A 13,357-nucleotide genomic window follows, 5' to 3' on the forward strand; every position below is an offset into this window, starting at 1 on the left:
GAGAATGAGCAGTTGATGAAAGCGTTAAGCGGTCAATGTCATGAAATTTTGATGAGAGAATTGATGTCAGATTTCAATTTCGATCCCAAAAATGGACTCAAGACAACCAATTTACAAGCTCTTGATTTGATTTCATCGTACTTGTGTTGATTGATTATGAGATATTGTTCTATATGCTTTATTCCATATGTATGCATATCTTTTCAGTATAGATGAATGAATGCAAATGGAATATGGATGTTTATTTTTGTTTTATGCAAATAAATAAGGAGAATGAGTAACTAGTAATGCAAATGTTTATTTTTCTTCATCCAATAATATGAATGCAAATAAGTATAAAATGAAATGTATGGATCTATATAAGATGCTCATGTGGAGACAATGAATTTTTGATATGACCTATGTTAATGCAATATGCATGATGAAGATGCATTTCCTATTTGAACAAGGATAACTATGTTTGTTTAGCACTTTGTAATACATCAATTGAATTGGAGGTACAAAATATTTCATAGCTAAGAGGTCAATCGATCCTTGAGGTCCCTTGGAACATCCAAATTAACACACTTAGTGACTAGGATTTACAAATGGAGACGCAAAAAACTTTCCCCATTGGTTCTTGAAACTTTGATCTTCTTTTGCCCATGTGAGTGCAAATGAGTTAATTCCTGCTCTTGTGTTCACTAAAGATCCTTAGCATCCTATATAACTAGCTATGTGGATTATCCTAACTTTAAAAGCATCTTGAATAGAGCCTTGCTACCAGTAAGCTTTTAGAGCTCTGACGAGGTTATAGACTATAATTTCTTGAATATTGCTCCATTGCCAATAGGCGTCCATAGCCCTAATAGAGTTACTCGCATGTTCCCATAGTCAAGATTTTTGTCACACTTGTATGCATGATATTTCAATTATATATCATTGCTCTTTTGCCTTGAGATGAATATTTGGCATAGCACTTTTCTTTTTTTATTTTCTTGCCTTGACTTGTAAGTAATGAAACCTACTTGGGTGTGACAATTACAGCGGCGCTGAAGTAGAATTTTAGATTTTTCACTAGTCATATGATCAACTAGGTATCTAGAATGAATTAGAGATTTTGTTAATGTGTTTGAGATATAGCAATTGATAGATTTTGGGTTATCAAGTCTCAAATAGTGAAATCACTACCCAACCATAAGTAAAGCGTCGTCACAGGGTAATGTTGAAAATGAATGACCTTAGGACCTCAAATACTTTATGTCTAAATATGTAAGAAAGGAGACAAACCTTGTTTCTCTTGAATGCAAACAAATGATAAACTTGGACAGTTGCCTTGTTTTATTGATGTTGCTATATGTAAACACAAAACAAAAAATTTGTGAATGCGATGCATTTGAAAAAGAAACTATATGCAATGCAGTGCTTTTAAGAAAATGATATGCAGTGCAAAAAGAAACACCAAAACTAACCCAACCCTTAGATATATATCATTTAAGGTGCATGTTGTTCATAGGGTCAGGGAGTTTTGTGTAGGTAGTTCACTGGTCTTTGCATAAAGATGTCTTTCCAAGAAGGACTCAACTAAGTGTACATGTCCAGCATCTCCAATGTTGATTTCCCTAGTTTTTGGATTTTGTGATGAAACTAGGGTAAAGTCTTATGCAAAGGATCGGATAAGGCGTATGGGAAGATGAAAAAGAGGTGTTGGATAATGGATCAGATATTGAAAGTTTGGTGCATGAGCAAATGGAAATGTTTGCGGTATCACCATTGGCACACATCTTGAGGGATGGTGGATTGATGGAGGAAAAGTGGATCTCATATTTTGAGAATTGGATGGAGGAAGAACCAAGGATTTTGGGACATAAGGATCCAAAATGGATGAAGGAGGTGATGGAGAAATATATTTGGAAGGTTTGGATGGAGAAACAACAATCTTGGCTGTTGATTTGGATTTTTCTTTAGACTGTTGTGCTTCAAGGAGACACTTAGGGATCCACATGGTTTTTGACTTTTCATGCTTTTGCAGTTTCTTGGAATGCATTGCTTCTACAGCTACCTTAGGAACCCATATAGCTTTTGATTTTGCTTTCTTTTTCTCAGTGAGCCTTTGTGTCCTTTTAGATGGATGGAAGGTACGTGAAGATGTACACCTTTGTTGATCTTGCACAAGGGATGGAGGAATATAGGGTCCTAAAATGAATGAAGGAGATGAAGGGGAAGGCATGTACCTAGATTTTGGTTTAGTAGGGATACCACCATATTGAGGAATGTCATTGAGGCCATGACCCTTAATATTGTCTTTAACATGGGAGGGTTCTTGCTTGTGAAGGTCTACCCCTTTGCGTTTATAAATATTTTGACTTGTAGGATCATGAGAGGGATTTGTAGGCATGCCAGATCCTTGAGGTGAACATGGAGGATTATGACAAGGAGATGAAGGGATACTTTGATCTTGACATGGAAGAGCACCATTGGATAGAGTATGAAGGGTGTTTAACTCTTCATTTCGAATAGGATTGTTTGAAAATGTGGAAGACGCATCATGATCTTTCTTAGGAAGGATGATTTGCTCTTGAGATGGAAAGGGATCATCTTAGAAGAAATGGAAAGGTATAAGGGAATCATCATGTGATTCTAGTGAGATAGAATATTTTTCAACCATTGGATAGGATGGCCCTTGAGATAGCCCTTGAGGATCATGTGAAAAGTTTCATCATTAGGTTCATTATTTGATGGATATGATATGGATTGTTGTTCAGAAGCCTTAGGAGATGGAGGCATCATGGAAGAGATGGAGGCTACATGTAAGCCAATGCTAGACATAGGTTCATAATTTTGATCATGCTTGGTAATGACAACCGGGTTCTCCTTAGGTGAATTATTAGGATCTTCAATTTCAATAACACCATCATCAAGGAGGTCTTGAATTTTATGTTTTAATTCCATACACTTTGAAGTCTTATGTTCATTTTGTCTGTGATATGCACAATACTTACTCAAAACTTCACATCCCCGTGTGCTCTTTTTAGGTAATATGATAAGATTATGCTCAAGAAGCTCTTCCAAAGCTGACTCAATAGATTGCCCTAAAGGTGTAAACTGTCTATCTAGGGGATAGATGTCTTTTTGTCTTGGTGAAGGTTTCTTGTGAGCTTGTTTGAGATTTTGTCTTTGATTGTCAATTATTTTCTGTTCCATCTTATGTAATTGTTTTAGCATTTCTTGAAGTCTAGTGTTCTTAATATCATGAATTTTTATCTCAAGAGGTGTCATTGAATCTTTTCGTTGAGCTTGAATGTCATATATTTCTCTCTTGAGATCTTAAATTTGTTGAGCTAAGGCAGCCATGGGCTTCTTACTTTTGTCAGACTTTTTAGAAGAGCTTTTGGTTTGAATAGGCATTTACAACTAACGGGACTAAGAGCTAGATGTGATGCAGAAGTCAAGATCAAATTGCAGCTAGTTGTTCATTTAACATAGTGATTGAGGGAAGTAACTAAGATCTGGTCTGGTTTCAAGAATGATCTATCCTGTGTAAGACGTTATCTAAGTTAACTTAGGTTTGATAAGATGTTGTTTGAACTAGCTAAGAGATGATCGACAAAATCGTGCAACACAATGACATGGGTACACTATCAAGACTGTTTATGCTCAGGAGGATGCTAACTAGTTTTATTCTCATTGTAGACTAGTTTGGGAAAGTTTGAATGTTCGGGACTGATAAAATCAGGAATTTGTACGATAGTTGATGACCTAGACGACAATTTAATAGCTCCCAGATGATAGAGACATTTTTTCGTACGAGTTGTTGCTTGATTGTGGATGACAGTTGGGCAGACTCCAGATGATAATCTACTGATTGTGATGTATATTCATATGACAGAGGATTGGACAGAGACGAGATTGTGACAGAGAGTTTCAATGTCTGACAAAGACCAATTTTTGATAAGGACTAAGTTTTTGATGTTTGACAGGAACCAGTTTTGGACATAGATAGTTTATCATTGAGTTGTTGATTTGTTTTCTCCAGTTCAAGAATGGAGATTTGAGTGGTAGTTCATTTTAATTTTTCAACAATGTTGTAACTAGAATAAGACGATGAAGCCAGCTGTTTAGATTTAGCCATGATCGTATCTGGTTTTTAATGTGAAGAAGTCGGTAGGTTTGATGCTATCAATGGATTTGATGATGTCTGATAAGGAGAGGAGAGTAACCTTTTTTTTAGCGTGGGTCACGAAATTCATAGTTTGCATTTTATTTTGTTGATCTTTGACTATGATCACATTATAGTATTCAGATTGAGAAGGTTCAAGCATGTTGATCACATTGTCAATGTTGGCATAGGTGTAATTGACTTTGGCACCTCCCTTGGATTTCAAGGAATCACCCTCCTCATAAGAAGGCAAGGGATCTTTGAAATCTTTGTGATCAACATTGGTTGCATGATTTCCAACAATAATTTTGCTAGCATCGATAAGGTCTTGAATCTCATGTTTGATTTTCATGCAGTTATTTGTTGTATGACCCTTGTTTTCATGATATTCAGAGTACTCATTTCCCTCCACCATTTGGGTTTTACTTGAGGATCATATGGATTGGAGTTGTAAGGAAATGTGATCAGTTTGTTTGCTAGTAGAGTCTTAAGAGCTGACTCGTAGGATTCTCCCAGAGGAGTAAAATCACATTTAGGTTTTGAAACCCAAGGCTTCTCTTTAAACCACTCTTTTGATTTCTTAGGCAGGTTTTCTGTAGTGCTTTCAGCTACTTTGAGGGATTGTGTACCGATAGTCAGATTGAATACTATGATTTTTGAGGTTGGTTTGATAGTATATGTAGACACCTAAAATTGTCATGTCTAATTAAATAAATATCTTTATTTATTTAATTGATTTAGCCTAATTCTTCTATTAATTAAATAAATATTTATTTATTTAATTAATTCATTTATCCTCTTCTAGCCTTATTTCTCATTTAAATAAATAAATTTATTTATTTAAATTATCCTTTTCCTAAATTAAATAAATATTTTTATTTATTTAATCATCCCACTTCTTCTATTAATTAAATAAATCTTTATTTATTTAATTAATTCATTAGCTTTTTCTACCCATGACACATGTCATTCATCTCTTAATTCATACACTACCTACCCCTTTCATTTATTTTATTATTTCTTTTACCTACCCTTTAATCATAGCCGACCTCCTTTTACACCTCTCAATCTTATCCCTCCATTTCTTATAGTGTCTTCTATATAAGGAGATGCTTCCTTCATTATCAAACCCTAATCATTCATGCTAATCATCTTTTATGCAATTGACTACACTACGATCCTACTTGCAACCACATTTTGTTCTTTGTTGAGCTCTTGTGCACATAAAATCTGAGAGCAAATATATCAAGCAAGATCAATGGAGATAGGAAGAATGGAGATCCAAACCCTATTGGACATGTGATGGTATAATCTTTGTGATTTCATTTGATTTGCATTGTCTTAGGTAATCTTCATATTTTATGGTGGATCTTTGTTGATTGTTAGGCTAGGGTTTTGTGGTTGAATTCATTTAGCCTTTCAATATTGTTATTATTGTTATCCATTTTCACCATATACAGTATCAACCACTCCATCATTAACAATATTTATGTTATTATCTTTGTCGTATTTCTAGTATTTGTTCTTCTCTTTGGAACTAGAGCCTTGATGTGTTTCTTTATAAAGTGATATATCTCCTTTCCTTACAAGTACGTCTTCCATTTTGAGAGAACTATCCACCATCATGTTAAATGAAGGTGTACTTGCATTTGGATATTATATTTCAACTCGGGAATCATATTATTGACAAAGATGTCCATCTTCTCAGAATCAGAAATGGGTCATGAATATCTAGAGAACATATTTCTTCAACACTCAAGGAAAGTGAGAAAAGGTTCTCCTGTCTTTTGTTTGGTATTACAAAGCTTGATCATTGTGACCAGATGATGAATGTTATAGGAGTATTGTTATAGAAACAATTCAACTAGTTCTTCAAAATATTTAATTCCCATAGACAGGCTTGAAAACCACTCCATATCTTGTCCTCCTAAACTTCTTCGAAAGAGGCGCATGAGATCTGTTTGTTCATGCATGAACTCCATACATAAAGCACAGAATTCTTGAACATGGTCTTGAGGATCTGAGTTACCATCTATTTGTCAAACTTAGGAATTTCCACTCTTGAAGGAAATGGAGGCATGTAAAGGTTCTTGTCAAATGGGAATGGGCATATCGTGTCCAAAGAATACTATGTAGATGATTTATCCTTGTTTTTCAATTCCTTGATTTCAGTTTGCAATGCTTGCAATTATTTGTTTACCATCATTAATGGAGTATATTCTTCTTTAGTGATAAGGCTTTCAATGTTATAATCAATGGGAAGTTTAGTGCCTTGTTTTGCCAACTCTAGAAAATGCTCTTCTTTTTCTCTGGCCATGATAATTTTAATCATTTTTTGGAAATCCTTATCATTTTGACAGTTATTTATAAAAACTTTTGTAGGTTCAGAAGTTTCAGAATCGCTAGATGAGGAGTCACTATTAGTAGCATCGGTAATAATATTATCATGAGTATTACGTTTAGTAGCTTCTCTTTCTTGCCTTTCTCTAGACATAGTGGGAGATAATGGTTGATAAAAAATTGGTATACTTGACGATGAAGGTTTGTCAGAGATGGGATCTTCTATAAAGAATGGATTAGCCTACGATGAAAAGGGTTGTCCCTTACCTTTAGCAGTTGTCTTATGATTACCTTTAGCAGCTGTCTTATGAGAACTTCTGGTTTGAATAGGTATTTATAATCGACGTGATTGAGAGCTAGGATTGATACAGAAGTTAAGATTAAATCGGAGCTAGTTGTTTGTTTGAGGTTTGATTAAGGAAATGAAGACCAAGTCTGGTTTCAGGAACGATCTATCTTGTATAAGACGAGACCTAAGCATATCGGATTGATCAGATTGGTGAGGGTTTGATTGAACTAACTAAGATATAATCGACAAAGTTGTGTAACACAATGACAGGGGTACACTATCAAGATTGTTTATGCTCAAGATTAAAATGACCAGATATACGCTCACTGTAGATTGATTAGGCAAGGATGACAGATCTGGAAAAGTACGTAAAAAAGATAGGTTTCTAGACTGACAGAATTAGAGGCTCGTATGATAGAAGATTACTTATCAGATGACAATTTAAGGACTTCCAGATGACAAACTAGGAAATTCGTACGAGTTGTTGCCTATTTTTGTATGACAATTTAATGCTTCTTAGATGACAACTATTAAAGATGATGATGACTCATACAATAAATGACAATTAACTAGACAATAATTCCCACTGGGTAGTATGACAAACTGGTAAATATAAACCCTAGGTGTTAAGACGCATACGACAATTTAATGTTAATCAAACGTTAATTCTCACAGACCAGGATGACAAAGTAGAAGACTCGTATGACAAAAGACGGGATAGGGATGAGTTTCTGACAAGGACAAAGTTTTGACCAATGAGTTTTTGATTGTTTTTCAATTTCAGAGTTTCAATTTTCAGTTTCTAGGACCAAAAACACAACAAACATGCAAGATCCAAAGTGACTTTAAACACAACATGCTAATTCTAAGGAAGTTGGCTGAGAGAGAAAACCTTTGCTTGCAAACTCAAGTACACACCCAATAGCTAATCAGAATATGGCCACTACGTCTCACACAATGAATTCTCAAGGCCATATTAGCCAAATCCAAATGCTAATGGGGGCATGAAATGGCAAGTATCTTGGGAGAGTTACTATCTCTCTTGCACAAAGATTATCCCCCTTTCAGAGGTGAACCGGGTAGCTGCTATTTTAAAGTTCTTTGTAAGAATTTCCATTGGAAATTACTCCTTGAATTCGTGCAAGTGCGATTGAGGCCTATAGCCCGACAAGGTACCAAAACAATTTGTAGTCACGCAAGCGTGATTGAGACCGCGAGGCCCTACAAAATGCTCGATATGAGAGATCTCAAAGAGAAAAATCAAATAATCATGTCCTCTAAGACTTTAATCCTGAAAGGCCTATTTTATTATAGTGAGTTGGAATGCCTGGGTTTAGTTGTACTCACTTGGGTCGTTCTCACAGGGTGATTACTTTTTCCCACTATGACAGGCTGCTAAAGGAACACAAATATCAAAACTAGAAAAGCTCCAAGGGTCTAGATTTGTGATTTTCTATACAAACAAGAGCATACTCTCCTACCTTTTAGACTTTTATCAAACACGAAAGACAAATTTTCTCATTTACCATATCGTAATTTAAGTGCTTAGAAATGAATTAAAGAATACACAATGTTTACTTGAATCTCCTCAGACAACCTGCAAAAACAACGAATCAATAGTCATATTGTTTTTGAGCAATGGATTCTTTGACAAGCATAAGTTTGATTGATAGATTCTTTGACAAGCATTCTGCAAAAAACTAATTAGGCTGTGAAAATATCTCAGGCAGACAAAAGATAGATTAGGGTTAGCATTAGTAAATCAAGTTCAATTCAAGAAAAACCCTAAAAAGTATAATATTTTTTGAAACGAGAAAATCAAAAATTCGTACGACGATTCTCACAGCACCAGATGAGCATTCTCAGAGAACCAGACGAGTAAATACTGAATAAAATGATAGAAGCATAACATCATATGAGGATTCCCATAGAACCATATGATAAAACTCAGAACTCGTACTATGTGATACCAAAGCTTGTACGATAGTTTGTAGAGACTATACAGACGAAATTCAAAAAATAAAAGGAAATGATTGGAAGGCCAAAAAATTGAATTCTCGAGCCCCACGGTGGGTGCCAAAAATGTGTGTGTGAAAAGTGGACCTGTATCTATATCTGAATACACAACACTTCAATAAGCCATTAGATGTATGGTTAGTAGATCAATAATCAAAGAATAATAAAACCATTACAAAGTGACCTATTGTCTTCTAATAGATGTGAGTTTTAGTCTTGCTCTCAGATTTCTTTATGCAACACCAGTGACTAGATGACACTGAAATGAAGGATTTAATCTATATGAGAAAAAGATTGAGCTAAATGGATGCAAGATTAAGCTAGATATGCAAGATTAAGCTAGATGAGTGAATATTGAGCTAGATGAAGTAAACTAATCATGATTAATATGCAATAAACTAAGATGTAATATTCTCAATGCACAAAATCTCAGTGATCCTAGAGAAAAAACAACATAATAACAATAAATCTCTAGGGTAATCTAAATGAGAGATGAGAACCTGAATTTATGGAAAATCCAAAGAGAGACCAATGGTCAAGATCGATTAATGATGAGCGGTCGAGATTCTCCAAGAGGAAGCGCAATTCAAGTGAATTGATGTGATTGGTTGCTTTTCTCATCTTTAAAGGAAATTGAACTAAATTTAAGATAAAATAAAAAAAAGTGATTTATTTCATATTTCTATTCAATTTTGATATTTAATTGATTTATATGCTTTTTTGAGATTTTTCAATTTAATTTCTTTTTCAAATTTTATTCTTTTTTGCAAATTAATTTGTTTTTAATGATTTAATGGAAAATTGATTTATTAATTAAATATGCTAGGATATTTAATTAAATAAATAGGATAATTGATTAAAATGATTTACTTGGAATGATTAATTAATTAAATAAATATTTAATTAATTTAAGATGATTTATTTGCCATGTGACATTGATGATTGAAGAATTAATTAATTAGGTGCTCATGATTGATTTAATTACCTTTGGTTTAGGACTTTGGTGATGTAGCCGAGATTAGGGGCCCATAGTTTAGATGACCATTTTTAGGGTATTACATGGTGTCCCGAAAAACCTTGATATCTTTATCCAAAATGGATTGAATTTCTACATTGTAAGACACCCGTCCTTGGTTAGACATGTGTTGGTAATAAAAGACTTTGTTGCTCATGTTTCTTGATCCTTGCAAAAAAATTTCTCTAACCTCTTAGCTGAAACTTCCACATGACCATTATTAAATAGGCCATGCAAGACTATCTTTTTTCTATTGTGTTGGAAAGAGACATCCATAGTTCAGTCACTTGTTTTATAATTGTAAATTGTGTATGTAGCCATTGAACTCCCAAAATCACATCCATATCCATGTTGAACACATAAAAATCACCCTTCATTTTGTACTCTACCATCATAAATTCTATTTAGGGAACCTCTTGATGCATGCTAGAATTGTTCCACTTACAACTTTTACATCATACCCTTCAATTTCCTCAATATTCAATTTCAACATTTTCATTACTTCTTAATCAATATAGTTATAAGTAGCTCCACTATCAATAAGGATTGTTACCTTTTATCCCTTCAAGACTCCTCTAAGGTGAAAAGCATTATATCATGTCTCTCCTAAAAGTGTTGCAAGTGTTCCTCCTAAAGGTCCTTCTCCTTGGTGTCTTTTCTCCACCTCTTCTACCTCACGACAAGGTTCAACTTCATCACTTTCTATGTCTTTTGTAATGCCCGCCAAAATACCCTAGAGAAACTAACCAACTAAACAAGAAATAGAGACAATTTTTTTAAATATCTATAACCACACATATACAATCAACATATTATCCAATAAATGCATACATCAATAACCATGAACATAATTTATGCAAGCGAAAATAAACTCACATCACATGGATAACATTCCCTAGGGTATTCCAAAGTCATCACTTAGCATTACCACAAGATAACAATCACATCAATCAATGTTAATGCATAGTTTTCACTTCATTAATCCTAACATTGATATCAACTAGAATCATAAGAAAGATACCACTTATTCAATCCATTACACATACATGAATTCACAACCTAATAACAATATCCATTGCCTACAATATCAATTACTCGTAGAACTATAGCATGGTAATATGACTAATATGAAGGTTCATTTTAATGCACTAAAACCAAATGTTCCTACTCAATTACTTTATCAATAAGGCATACATAACATATCTAATCACTATCTTTTCCCATTTCCTAGTAGAAGAACCTATACAAATCCATTACAAGATTCACAATTTAATCACTTTTGATACAAATGCTTCTAAACCAAATAACATAATCTTAATCCAAAGAACTATAACCACTATATACAATAACGACGTATATCCAAGGTTCATTTCATGTCTTCCAAGAATATCTTCTCCTACATACAACATCTACTACAATGAATCATAATCTCAAGCTACAAATGCAATTACCCAATGTACATGATACAATGATGTCTCCAATCTCAAAGATACATAATAATATTCTCCAAAAATCCATCTCAAGCTGAAGAGATGAAGAATCCTTAACCACACACATAGACATCCTACGAAGAGAAAATCCCAACGGAAGAAGGCATTGAACCACCTGGCCATGTGGAGCCAATGAGGTCCATCCCCCATGCTCCAGTGAATGACATAAGATCCCACACACACTCTAAGCCTATGCTAACACCTAACAACCAAAGGACATAAACATAATCTATTACATAACCACATCCACATCACAAGGCTCAACCAACAAAGCATATAGATAACAAAACGCCAGAGGCTAGTAAACAAATAATACATAAGGAGATAGGACATATATATGGAAGAGTGTCATCACATGCTATCACCACAAATAGGGAGATTCTGGGGCCCTTCCCCGCCACCCATGATACCCATATGGAACCATCTAAACCTTCGAGAGAATCAAGGGAGTTCAGTTTGCCTCTTCAAGGCCTTCCCAATCTCATACTAAGCCTATACTAGCACTCTAGACCATGAGTGGGGGACCAAAGATTTTCATTATCTTATTAATGTGAATACCTACTACCCAACCCATCTAAATTAATTATTAATATTATCGCTTGTTCACAAAACAACTTCCAATGAAATTTCCTGGTGGTCTAGACCCTAGCACACAACACAAGGGAGGTTTTGACAATCTATCTCTCGTGACCCCATCACCCACTTGGAATCCCACTCTCCCTATCATGCTCCTAGACCTTGGGTATAACATAACATACTCAAGCAAATATACAAATATGGCTCTTCCAGAGAAATCACATAATATCCCACCAAGGGATCCATAACCAAATAGAACCATACAAATAACTGATTCATAATTCCATAATGCAATAATCTCGAACGATAATAGTCAACCAAGAACTAATATCTTCAAGCATGATAAAATTTTAATAGTGAATTATCCAAATAATAATTTCATTTTATCACTACAACTGTAGCAAATCATCCAATAGCCAAATATCACCAAAATAGCCATCTATGATCAAATAAAGCCATCATTAGGACGACACAAAAAAACCACAAATAACCGGGCAAGCTTCTAGATTGGTAAAATAAGTCTCGGACTACAAAAATAACTAATAATATATAGAATAGTGGAACAATAGCTTTACAAAATCATATGGCACATTCACATGATTATATAGTGCATATCTAACTTCCTGTAGTGCCTTTATAACCTCTTGTAGTGCGTACAACATCTCATGTATTGTATACAAGATTTCCTATGGCGTATATAGATTCTCTTGTAGTGCATACAAGATCTCATGTAGTGCATATAAGAGCTTGTGTAGTACATACAAGATCTCATGTAGTCCATATAAGATCTCTTGTAGCACATACAAACTCTCCTATAACGCATACAAAATCTCCTGTAGTACATATAAGATAGGGAGTCGGATACGACCCAGATGCAACCGAAATCAAATGACTAAGTCCAAAAAATAACTCAAAGTAAAACATGACTTTAACAAAAGAAACTACAATTGAAACAAATAAATGAATACATAGGGACAACCTCCAAAGGAACCAATGACACAATTCTCACGTACAACAATTACAAGAAACACAAACATAGACCAAATCTCTAGATTATACAAATAACAAAAATCTAAAACTCTGTTACTGAAAATACATTAACAAGATAAAATCACAACAATGCTTAAGCACAACACCAATTTTTAACACACAACAATCATCTTTTCATAGGCACAATGAAATAGTCTTTTCAAAATAAAATGTGTAGAGAGGTTTAAATCCTCGAACTTGGAATTAGAAGTGATGGAAAAAAAATTGCAGAAGAACAAAACACAGCCAAGCCCAAATCCAACCAACACAAATCACAGCTTCAACCAAGCCTGCAAATCCAATTCCAATTCTCATGCCAAGGCCAAAAATCCAACTAGGCCAAATTCTCATAAATGTAATAATAATTTTTCAGTCAAAGACCCCCAGAAAATCATAAAAATCCATATTTATAAAAATTACACAAAAAATCATAACCCATCACAGTTGACACAAAATAATGAAAA

General features: G+C 34.3%; 1 pseudogene; it reads right to left on the minus strand.

Moving 5' to 3' along the window:
- LOC131876640 (polyadenylate-binding protein 8-like) overlaps positions 1-10,297 on the minus strand; it is a 43,134-nt pseudogene extending 32,837 nt beyond the window's left edge.
- Between the last annotated feature and the right edge of the window lie 3,060 nt (positions 10,298-13,357).

The sequence above is a fragment of the Cryptomeria japonica genome, chromosome 6 (genome assembly GCF_030272615.1).
Source record: "Cryptomeria japonica chromosome 6, Sugi_1.0, whole genome shotgun sequence".
In the NCBI taxonomy this organism is placed as follows: domain Eukaryota; kingdom Viridiplantae; phylum Streptophyta; class Pinopsida; order Cupressales; family Cupressaceae; genus Cryptomeria; species Cryptomeria japonica.